Here is a 12086-nt window from a genome sequence, read left to right as displayed (position 1 = left end):
AGCCCCGGAGCCTCCTCGCTGCCCCCCTYCCCCCGAATTTCCACCCACCTTCAGGCTATTTTTCCTTCCTGAAGTGGCTCTTTGCAGGGCGGCTGGCAGAGGGGGGCACTGGCTTTAAGTGTATTTGATGGATAATTCCTCATTACTCTAATGCATTTGCAAGCTGGGATAATTGATGGATGTTTAACAGGATGCGTTTCCGACAGTCGGCTGGAGAAATGGACTCCCATTACCCCGCAAACGTTTCTTTTTACCACCGAACTCCTTTGTTTCAATTGATCCTCGCCTTTCCCATCACTTGCTGCTCATTAATAATCCCCAAAGCAGCTGCTCCCCCCGCTCCAGCTCCTCCCAACCTGCGGTGCCCGAGGCTTCAGCAGGGGTTTGTGAGCAGATCTGGCCATTGCTGCAGTTTCAGAATAAACAAGATTTTTCTTTTTCCTCCCCAAAGTGTGGTCAAACCTGAGCAGGGCAGGGCAGGGCAGGGCACGCCGGGGGTATCACCCAGGTCCATCAGAGTGATAGCGGCTGCTAATCAGGGGGAGCTGGGGGTGAAGAGCAGGAGGTGGCCGGTCCGTGGGGCTGAGCCGAGCCCAAGGGAGAGGTGGCCTTTTGGGGCTGGTATCAGCCCAGGCCAGGCCTGGAGCCGAGCCCTGCTCTGCCTGCCGAGCTTTTATCTGCAGCTCCCTCTGCTCGGGAAGGGCAGCCAGGGGTTATCGGCTCTGCCTGTCCCCTGGCCAGGCTCCATTGCCACCCGAGAGGGTCTCAGTGTCCCCACCCTGATGGCTCCATTCCCACCCCGAGAGGGTCCCAGTGTCCCCACCCTGATGGCTCCATTACCACCCAAGAGAGTCCCAGTGTCCCCACCGTAGCCAGGCTCCATTGCCACCCCAGAGGGTCCCAGTGTCCCCACCTTGCCCGAGAGGATCCCTCTGTCCCCACCCTGCAGAGCCACCCAGGGAGCTGTCCCACAAGCCGAGCCGCTGGCCAGGAGCAGCCTGGCATTCGATTCCCCCGGGATTTCCTCAGTAAAGCCCTTGGCATGGCTGTGGCAAACGGGGCTCCTGCCACTCCMGAGCCATCCCAGGTGTGGCTGCAGCTCTCCCCAGAGCCGGGGTGCACTGAACCCCCGTGCCCCCCACTGCCAGGAGCCAGCAATGCTGGAGGGATCCCAAGGGGCTTTTCCCTGCAGTGCTGAGCTCTTCCTGTTCCCACTCATGGTGCATCCCAAACCAAGGTGTTCCCTCAGTGCTCCCCCGCACCCTCAGGTGTGCTCCCACCTCTATCCCTGCTGCAGCTCCATCCTCAGCCATTCTCACCCTCAAACCTGGATTCGGAGCTCTCTCTTCCCCTCCATCCCCCATGACCATCCCTCACACCTTCACTTCTCCTTCCCAGTTCCCCAAAAACTGCAGCCCCTTTTCTCTGAGCCCTGGCATGGCCCATCCACACACATCATCGGGGCAGGAGCTTTCACTGCTGCCCACACCATTTACTGGCCATGATCTGACCTCACCCTGCAGCATTCTGCATCCCTTTCCCACCCACATCTCACCATGAAGCAGAAGAGCCTTGGCACCTTGGCACAGGAGAAGAGAATCCACAATCCTGGCTTAAGGCAGAATTTAGGAGAAAGAAAAAGAGAGAAAAAAAAAAAAAATGCAAAGTCCACAGAGGAGAAAATCATCTAGGGCTGCTCGGGGGTTATACAGACCCAGGTGGGTGGGCAGAGGGGGATCAGGCTGGATCCAGGTCAGCTGGGGATGGGATGGGATGGGACCAGGCTGTGGGACCTGTAACTGGGATGGAGTGTGGGGAATAGGGGATCCAGAGATGTTCCTGCCCCGGGGTGCACACGGGACCCCAAGGACTCAGTCCCAAGGCATGGACCCACCTGATGGAGCTGTCACTGCCAGGCTGGGCCAATGAGAACAGCAAAACCCTCAGTCCCAAATGGCTGAACCACGAGACTGAGCCCCTGTGCTCCCCAAAACGTGGGCTGCACCCCCTGTTCCAGAGCAAACAGACCTGGGGGATGTGGCTGATCCCCCCCAGCTGCAGACACCCCCTGCCCCTCTGCACAGCCTGGGGAGGCAATAATCTGCTTTTGGGGGGACTCTGTTCCACAAGAGCTCAGCTCAGGAGGATCTGGGGGTGACAGAGGAGCTCACAGCCCATGTCCACCCTCCTCTGTASGATTAACACTGACAATGAACCCTCTGAGAAGGGATGAGATCCGTGGGCAGAGATGGATGAGGCCCCTCTTGCTGCGGTGCTGAGCAGGTGCGGGACAGGGGGACAGCAGGGACTGGGGTTTGTCATCTTCCCCATAAAGCACATCCCAGGGTTGGTGCCCTAARCCAGGCTCATGCCCTGGAAATGCCCCCGGAACTCTGCAGCTGCCCCTGAACCCCCTGGTCAGTCCCTGCCCGTTACRGAGCTTTTCTAAGCCAGGACCAGGCAAACCCTGGGTACACCTGGGGGGTCCCGCGGAGCTGCCAAACGCAGCTCTGATCCCCTCCTGAACTGCAGAGCTGGTCTTAAATCATCGCGGGAAGGCTGGTAAAAGCCTCGGTGCCTTCAAGCATGAAATACAAAGCACTCGCCGCCCCCTTTCAGCCTCTTCCCTGAGTGCCCGGCTCACCGCATGAAACCTTTTATATCCCCCCTCCCCGCTTTCCCCCATCAGCCCGGAGAGCGCCGGCGCGCCGCCAGCAGCACAATCCCAAATTGCTCCCTTTATTAGGGAAAAAAAGAGAGAAAAGGAAGAAAACCGAGGCTTCGATTTCCTTTCTCACCTCTGAAATGGCCTGGGGGGCTGAGGAGGRGGGTGGGAGGCCAAAGTCACCCCAACCCCAACACTGACCCCAAACCCAAACACGCTAAAGGGTTTGATTTTAACGGGAAAGGATCGGGGCGGGGGGAATTTGCAACGAGTGAGGGTGTGACTGCAGATGAACGATGGGGATTTGGACAGACCCCGGTCGCTGCACCAGCCTCTGCAGAGCCGGTACCCACCAGGAGGGTACCCTGGCGATGCTTCCCGCAGGCAGGGATTGGATCGGGACGCACAGCCCCACCGCAGTCCCGTGGGGATGGGGGCAGCCAGGGGTGCCTCAGGGTGCTGGAGGCGGGGAGGGCTCGGAGGGGCGATGCCACGGCGGGCAGATGGGGCTGCAGGGGGCGGGGGGCGCGGGGCTGTCCCCGGGGCCGGGGGAGGGTGCAGATGGCGCGGGGTGGCTCCTGTCGCGCTGCCATCAATCAGCGCCGGCTCCTCCGAGCGCGGCGGCGTCTCCGGGGCGTAAATCAGACCTGAACAAGGCTGAGGGTTTCTCTGCAAGATCTGCCCTCGCCGTTGGCATTCGCTCCGGTGACAGCGTCGCGACGGGGAGACCTTGTGTCCCCGCCGGCCCGGCAAAGGGCGCACGGGGACATGGGCGGGAGGATGCTGAGGTGCCACCTCCTTCTGCGGGCAAACACAGCCCAGAGGAGCCCGAACGGCGGGTCCTGGCAGCCTAAGTCCTCCTCAGCTGCGTTTGTGCTGTTTTCCACCCTCCCGTGTCCTGCCGGTGCAGCCCCAGCCAAGCAGGTGTGTCCCCACCCTGCAGTCCCTGCTCTGCCCCCGCTCCCTTTCAGAGCCGGCTTTGTCTGTGCGACACCAGCACCAGCCCCACAGAGACTGGGATAGGGACAGGGGCTCTCCGGGGATCCCTTGGGTGTCCAAATGCTGTTTGGTCTCCTCAAGTGGTCCATCCCCTTGTCCCCATCCTGCTGGGACAGGACAGGCGATGTGTCTGGGGGGTTTTCAGTTCCCCTCCTGCCCATTTTCCTTAGCATCCTCTGGGTGTGGTGCAGCCCAAGGTAGCACAGCATCTTTCCCACGTGCTTTATTCTCCYTCCTAGTGCTGTAGGATCCCAGCAGGGCCGGTGCTGCAGAATTGCTTCATCTCTTTTCCAAATTTGCCCCCCTGGAAGCCAGCCGAGCCCTCAAACTGTGCCGTGCAGGTGTACCCGTGCAGGTACCGAGCATCGCTGGCCTCGTYGCTTCACCACCCTTTGCCATCCGTTTGCTCTACAGGACTTAACCTTCCTGCCCTTGCTGCTCTTCTGTCCTGCCCCAGGTTTCCCCCCTCACCCCRACGCTCCCTCCTGTCCACCCAAAGCTGGGGCACATCCCCTGTTCCCGACAAAAGGCGGCGGGATCTGCTCCTTCCCTTGGGCGGGGGGGAGCGGGGGAGCTCCCTGCCTCGGCTCATGTGAGCATCCTCCATCCCTGCGCGAACGTGCTCGCATTTAAGGAGCAATTACTGCGTGACTCAGCCGTTTTGGCGAACACCCGATGGCTCCGTCCCCGTGCGCTCCCGATCTTCCTGCAGCTCCTCTCGTTACCCACCAAACCCTGGGGGTGTGAGCTCGGGGCATCCCCAGCAGCAGCGGCAGCAGATTTTGGGGGGAGCAGGGTGACAGGGAAGCAGGGCGGCAGGGGACACAGCGCATCGTGTCCCTTGTGAGATGCTCAAGCCCCGGGGACATCGATGCTGTCCAAGGGGCCGTGGTCCAGCACCCACCCGGCGCATCCCGGGTTGGGGCTGCCAGCGAGCGCCCGGGAGCAGGGGAGGGCTGGGCGGCTGCGATTGTTCAATCTGGAGCAACCCTGACCTGCTGACAAAGGCAAAGTTATTTTTAAAAAACAGCCACTCAGCGAAATTCGCCTCCGCCGCTCATCCTGCTGCTGCTGCCCGCCGCCGGGGAGAAATCCGTCCCGGGAAACGMTGCTCTGGGATGCCTGGAACGGGGTGGGAGTGTGGGCCCTGCTCCACACCYTCCAGGCTCTCTCCCCGAGCCCCGCTGGCTTTTTTGGGCTGTCGAATCTTCYACGGAGCCATGGGAGCATCACAATCTGCTTCCAGGCACTATTTATAGCCCCACGAGCACGGTGAGCCCGGGGCATCCCGCATGCACCCCTCGCCCCGGGCACCCCCAAAGCATCACCCTGCTCCCTCCACAGGCAGCAGAACGGATTCTGCACGGCCCAGGGACATTTTTGGTGTCAGGATGGTGCTCAGTGCAGGGAGTGGAGCAGCGCGGCTGCGGAATCGCCGGCTCCGTGCACAGGGAGGGAGCGCGGGGCTCCCCCATCCTCGCTCCCCCTGCGGGTCAGGAGCAGCCCCGGGCTCTGCCCGTGCTGGGGGGGGTTCCCTCTCCGTGCCAGGGCTGGTTGGCATCGGGAAGGGATGCGGCCGGAGGAGGGCTTGGTGTTTGCAAGGGAAGAGCTGGACCTGCTCCAAATTTCCAGGGTGAGAAAACCGCCCCAAGTCACGCTCCAGCTCCACACAAATGCTCGGCTCCAGGGGCCGGCGATGATTCAGCCGGGTGAGACCTCCGTGCTCCCACCTTGCAGCCGCCCCCTCTCCATCTGAGAACGCCCAGCGAGGGTTAATTCCCAGCGAAGGGGAGGGCTGGCTCCAAGATTGCCTGGCTGTTGCCCAGGGCGGTGATCCCACTCCCTTCGCTCCCCCGAGGTGGCCGCGCTGCCCGGGAGCCCTCCTTGCCTTTTATTGCCACGAGGTGAATTAATACCCATTTCCTGAAGCTTTTATGGTTTCCTCCCAAATGGCTCTTACATCAGGGGCATATTGGGTTACAGCAAATACCAGCAGCAAGGAACGAGCCCAGGCTCTGTTCCTAAATCAGCCGGTGCATTTGGGGACCATCAGCCTCCGGTGCCGCTCCTCCGAGCCAGTCCCTTCCCCCAGAGCCGGGTGGATGCTCCCAGCAATAAATAATCCCTTGAGAGGTTGGGAAGCAGCAGGAACGCTCGTGAAGCTCGGCACGASGAGCACGGGGCTGGCTGAAGCCCTGGGGTGTGGGGATTTGGGGGTGGCCCCTGGTTTCGGGCTGGTTTCGGGGTGCCTGGTGTGGCTGCTAAGGCTCCTGCCTCCGTCTCGCTCCGAGCGCACGCACACCTCTTGGGCTGGTTACTGTAGAAACGAAATTAGCACGGGGAGGGAATGCAATCCCAGAGCTAATTAAGGTAATTACAGCTTCACACCAGCTGCTCACGAGGTCCAAGGACCTTCTGTAACTTGTGGAGGGGATCAGGCGCTCCGGGGGACTTTGAACTCCAATTCCCTGGGAGCACAGGGCTTCCGTGGTGGCACTTGTGTCACTCGCCGGTGTGACATTGAGCTGGGGGCATGCACGGCTCCAGATGTGCCTCCCAGATGTGCTGGTCCCATTGCAGCAGTGGGTTTGGCTGTGGCTGGGGTGGGTTTGGGGTCCCCGGGGAGCTGCTTTGGAGGGGGTKCAGTGTTGGGGGGCTGGCAGGAGGTGCTCCCCGAGCCCAGGGCATCCTGCCAGATGTTGTGCTTTACAGATGTGTCGCTGCCTCTTCAGCTGGTTACATGCTGACCTGGCAGGGAGGGAAACTAGAGCTGGCTTGGGGTCACCCCCTCCATCCCATGGGAACTGGCTGGCTGGGATGGGTGCAATCAGCAGGGAGATGGCAGGACCCGGAGCTGGGGGGTGTTGGAAAATGGGACATCTGCCCCAGGGTGGAATGAGCGCACTGGAACCAGTTAGACACACTGGAAATGGGGTGAACAAACCTGGGGTGTAGCATGGGACCCCCCCAGYATTTGGGGACGCAGGAGCATCCCCAGGATGTCCCCCAGCTTCCTTTCAGCTGGCGAAATGTAACCACCTAGCGGGTGCCTTCCCAAAATCCCCAGTTTTTCGGAGCTGATTCCTGGCACGAGTCGAGGCGGGAGCCGGCAGAATGCGGCCAAACGTGTYGGTGCCGTGGCCGAGAGTGCCCGGTGGCCTGGCTGGCACAGCGGGGGCTCGGCGGCGCGGAGAGCCGGCGGGCTGGCGAGGGGCCAGCGCTGGGGACAGGAGCGCCGAGCGCCGAGGCCGCGGTGTGTCAGCAGCGCCGGGAGCGGGCGGTGATTCACCGCTCAGCAGCAGCTGATATTTATTACTCAGCCTCGCTACAGGACCGACATGAAATGTGGTACGGGGAGGGGGAGCGAGCACGGAGCAGGGGGCGGCAGCGGCGCCCGTGAAACCCGATGGGTTTCCCCATCCTCCCCCTCCCGCTGCTCGCTCCGGCTGGTGGATTTTGATGGAGGAAAATAAACGCTCGCAAAAWTCACTCTCTCTCTCCCGGCTTGTCCCCGTTTGCCCTGTGCTTTGGCAGCTCCGCCGGGGTGGGCTGGGACGTGGAGGGAATGGGAGCGAGGAGGGAGGGATGGCAGGAAGGGGCTCCCCTGGGATGCTTGGCCCCAGCAGGGTGATGGGACTGAGCTGGAACCCTCCTCCTGCATGGGACCCCGCTCCTGCAGCCTGTTCTCCGTGGCTTTGGAGAAAGCCAGTCGTGATGTGGAGCTGCTCTAGGTACCCGGGCATGAGAACTGCTCGAGTCATTCCATGGATGAGAGGCAGGAATGAGGTCCCAAGGGATGGAGCGGTGGGAGAGAAGGGGGCAGATCCCCGAGCTGGCCCCCAGAGCTCGTCCCCCACCCTGAGGAGGGGTGTGGGGAGGGGGAGGCAGTTCGGGGCTGGGGCTGGACCGATGGAGGAGGATGGATCCTCAGCAGCAGGGTGGATCCATGGCAGTGGGGTGGATCAATGGGAGTGTGGTGGACCAGTGGCAGTGGGGTGGATCCATGGGTGTGGGGATGGATCCATCACTGCAGGATGGATCCACGGCATTGGGGTGGATCCACGGCAGCAGCGCGGGTCTGGTGCAAAGCAAAGGAGCCAAAGCAGAACACTGCAGCTGCTGCGAGGGGACAGATCCAGCACAGAGGGATGGATCGGATGCGGGCGGCTGCTCCTGCTGCAGGGGCTGGAGCTGCTGCAAAGGGATGGCTCTGATGCAGAGGGATGTGACTCAGAGTGACACGAGTGCAGGGCTCTGTGTGTCCCCCCACAGCCCTGCCTTCGGCCCCGGACTGATCCCCTCTCCCGCCCCGGCATCGCAGGCGAACGGGTCCATCGCCTCCCCTCGCCCCCCCAGCAGAGCCCCACCTGTGCCTCAGTTTCYCTGTGCAGCCAAGGGGCCGAGGCTGCTCCGTCCCCGTTTCCCCGCGTGCCTCCGTGTGTCCATCCGCCTCTCCAGCGGCACGGCGAGCACGGGGGCTCCGACCTCGTCCCGCRGCAGCCGGGAAGGGCAGTGTGAGCTTCCCCCCGGGTTATTTATAACCAGCTCCGAGTGCCGGTGTGCCGCGGCAGCTCCCGGGGATATTTTTAGCCCGCTGCAGGGAATCACGGCGGCGAGGGCTCGGGAGCAGCAGGAGGGAGGCAGGGAGGGAGGGAGAGGTGCCGCAGCACGGAGCGCTGCCAGCATCCCTGCTCCAAAAACCCTTTCCAGGGAGGAACCTCGCTCCAGGATGGCTGCGGGGTCACGCCTGGCCTTGGTGCCATCGCATCCCTTCCTGACCCGAGGGGCCAGGTCCCTGTGACAGCGCTGCCTGCGCGCTCTGAGGAGCCGGAGCTGGAGGCTGGGCTGGGGCACGCACCGAGGAGCCGAGGGCGGCTGTGGCTGCGGAGCTGCGCAGGCTGCCGCTGTCTGCTCGAGACAGGAAGACATTAGAGAGCAGCGCTGTCTGCATCCCTAATCGGCCTCGCTCCGCCGCTGCCGCCCGCTCCCCCTCCCGGCGCTGCGGGAAAGCCGAACCGGGGACCCCCGCGGCGGCTGCTGCCCGCCCCGCTGCCGCGGCCACCCCTGTCACCCTGTCACCCCTGTCACCCTGTCCCGATGGGTGGGGGCTCCGCAGCACCCGGGTGGCACTGCCACACTGCACTGTGCACACACAACACACACACACACACGTACGTGTTCGTCACCGGCACAGCAGCGAAGGGGCACCCACCGTGAGCTCTGGGGACAGCCCAGAGCCACCCCCTGTGCCATCTCCCCCCTCCTCCCCACCCCAACCACAGGGACAAGAAATGTTCTGCAGTTTTATCTCCTGTCACCCTCTTACCCCCAGTGCCAACAACACTCCCCATTTCCCACACCCCAAAGCCCACTGCAGCCTACAGCATCTGCAGAGAGCACTCAGTGCCTGCTTCCCAGACACCCCAGGATCTGGGCACAGGGGCATCTGGGCACGCAGGACCAGGGCTGGGCACTCAGAACCGGGGCTGGGCATCCCAGGGTGCAGGGCTGGGCATCTAGAAACAGGAGTGGTCACAACAGGGTGCAGGGCTGGGCACTCAGAACCAAGATTCAGCATCCAAAACAGAACTGGGCATTCCAGGGTGCAGGGCTGGGTATCCAGAAACAGGAGTGGGCACAACAGGGTGCAGGGCTGGGCACTCAGAACCAAGATTCAGCATCCAAAACAGAACTGGGCATCCCAGGGTGCAGGGCTGGGCATCCAGAAACAGGGATGGGCATCCCAGGGTGCAGGGCTGGGCACTCAGAACCAGGGTTCAGCACCCAATACCAGAACGGGGCACCCCAGGGTGCAGGGGAGGATTCCCAGGACCAGGGACAGACAGCCTGGGGAGCAGGGACAGACAGACACTYAGCCCTGGCAGTGCCAGCGGGGTGTGGGGCCGATGTGTGAAGCGCCGCCCTCCTGTTCCAGGCAGTTTCCCAGTTTATTTTCTCCCCTATTAGATTCCAGCTGGCAGGATGGTTCCTATAAATATACATAAGGGTTCATTTACATGACGGTTTATTCGGGAGCAAATTCCACAGCTGCCTGGCAGACGCTCGGTGCAGCGGGTGAGAGTCATGCCCGAAACCAGCCCTGCCTCAGTTTCCCCACCTGCGACCCAGGGAATGGCTTTCCCCACATTTTTGACAATCTGTTCCTGGAAAACCCAGGCTGTTATTATCAAGGCTATTTATAGCTCGGTAGCTGTGTTATTAATATGATTATTTGCAGTGTGGCAGTGGGTAATTGCCCTGGGTGGGGACAACACCATTGTGTGTGAGGTGCKGCATGGGGACAGTCACAAACCCAGCCTGCCTCCAGCCCAGGGGAAAACTCACCCCAAAACCCCAGGAGGGCGCCGGGATGTGCCTGGTGGGCGATGGGGTCCCACAGCAGAGCCAGGGCTCGYTGTAGGTGAGGGGGTTTGGTGGTTCCGTGCTCCAGCACTGGAGTCCRGCTCTTGTTTCGATCATGATGATTAGCTGAGTCACAGCTGGGGTGCTGCTAATTAAATGTATTTCTTAATTAACAAGATCACAGAGAAGGCCTGCCAGCCCGGCTTGGCTTTCAATCACCGCTGACAGAGGCAGCTGCGGCCACGGGGCACGGCGGGCCCGAGGTGTGGCGAGCATCCCGGTGCTCAGCGCTGCCCCGTGGCCACTCCGCTGCTCTGCTGGGCCAGCGGGCCGTTCCCACACGAGGATGAGGAGGGAGAGCATCACCCAGCCCCGGCTGCTCCAGCCTGGGGTGCAGAGATTGTGTCGGGGCCACCCCCGGCTCCTGCCCTGTGACTCAGGGCTGCTTCACGTCCCCCCCATCCCTCCTGCCACCTGAGCCCTGACCCAGCCTRGCTATTAATTAATATTAATCATAACCCCCTGCAGCTGATGTTCCCTGACCTCAAAGCACAACCTGAAGTAACCCCCGTCCCGCTCCCCGATGGGGAAATCTCCACTCCGCACCGGATGGGGAAACTGAGGCACGGGAACTGGGGCAGGAACCGTGCCAGGAAATGCGCTAGGAACTGTGCCAGCAGCTTTCCCTGCTCGCCCATAGAGCCTGGAAGATGGGGAAGCAAAACCCTGGGGACTCTCCCCAGTCCCAGGGCGACGTAAGGACAGGGTGGGTGGGGAGGGTTTTCCTGGCTGGGGGAAAAAATAGAAAAAACAAAATAAAAATAAAAAAATAAGTGAATAAGTAAGTGAATAAATAAGTAAATAAATAAGTAAATAAATAAGTAAAGAAGCCCATTCTTGCCCCCTTGCTGAGCTCTGCCCCATGGCAATGGGCTGCCATCTCCGCGGGAAGCGGGAGGCTGAGCTCCCCGAGGGGATTTCGCGTGTCCTCGCCCGCCGGCGCGGGCGGGAGCCGGAGCTGGGGCTTCTCCCGGGTTTTGGCAGTCTGGTCATGTCCTGCCGGGAGAGCAGCAGGACTGAGTCACGTTCCAGCGGCAGCGGTGACTCACGGCCACCCCAGCCTCCCGGGGAGCAGCCGGCACATTGCAGAGATTCCTGGATGGAGGCAGGAAAATAAAATTAAATAATAACAACTGCCAGCTTCCCCCCCACCACCTCCGCCCCTTCTTCCTTCCCCCAACCTCCCGCAACACAGGCGCAAACAGCAAATTCCTGCGCCACCGGGAAACACCTCCCGCCTCGCCAGACGCCGGGATGCACGACCTGCTCCTCAACTGCACGAAATGCCCTTTACCGGCACCTGCGGGGGCCCCGAAAAGGAGGGGGAAGCTTCCACCACCCCAAAACTCCCCCAAGCGTGGGGACACCCCCACAGAGAGGTCCTGCCAGTGCATTGCAAAGATGGGGTGCAGCTGGATGGATCCTGGGGTGCCCCTCCCGATTTGAGTTGCTCCCTGGGGGATTTGGGGGGTGCAGARCAGTATGGGGTACCCCAATCCTAAGATTACACAATCATGGCTGTGGGTTTTTTTGGGGGGCGGGGGGGATATCACAGGTGTTTTACATTATTTAGCATCATCTCCCATCCTCAAACCCCCCATGCAGGGGGTGCCCACAGCCTCAGGGGACACGGGGGTCCGACGTGTCCCCGCCGCCCTGGCACGGCAGGGAGCGATGCCCCGGGGCAGGGCTCTGCCGCCGACCTCGATTTCTTTCTTATTTAAAGCGCTTGGCGGGAGCGGCGGAAGCCCCGGTGGGCTGCAGAGGCTGCGTGTTGGGAGAGGCTGAACTGCTGCAGCTCCGGCACGGCGGCGCTGCGGCGACAACCGGGCTGCCCAAAAATCCCACAGCGAGGGGGAGCTGCCCCGTGACCCCACAGAGAGAAATGGGATACCCCGACAGCCCCACAGCGAGGGATTGTCCTGTTCAGCGTCCCCCAGTGAGGGCTGTGCTGCCCAAAATCCCACAGTGACAGGGGAGCTGCCCCATGGCCCCACAG

Source organism: Malurus melanocephalus, unplaced genomic scaffold (assembly GCF_030028575.1).
Source record: "Malurus melanocephalus ecotype Western Australia unplaced genomic scaffold, MMel_1.1 scaffold_243, whole genome shotgun sequence".
In the NCBI taxonomy this organism is placed as follows: domain Eukaryota; kingdom Metazoa; phylum Chordata; class Aves; order Passeriformes; family Maluridae; genus Malurus; species Malurus melanocephalus.
The sequence above is the reverse complement of the archived record's forward strand: the minus strand, read 5'-3'. Positions refer to the sequence as shown.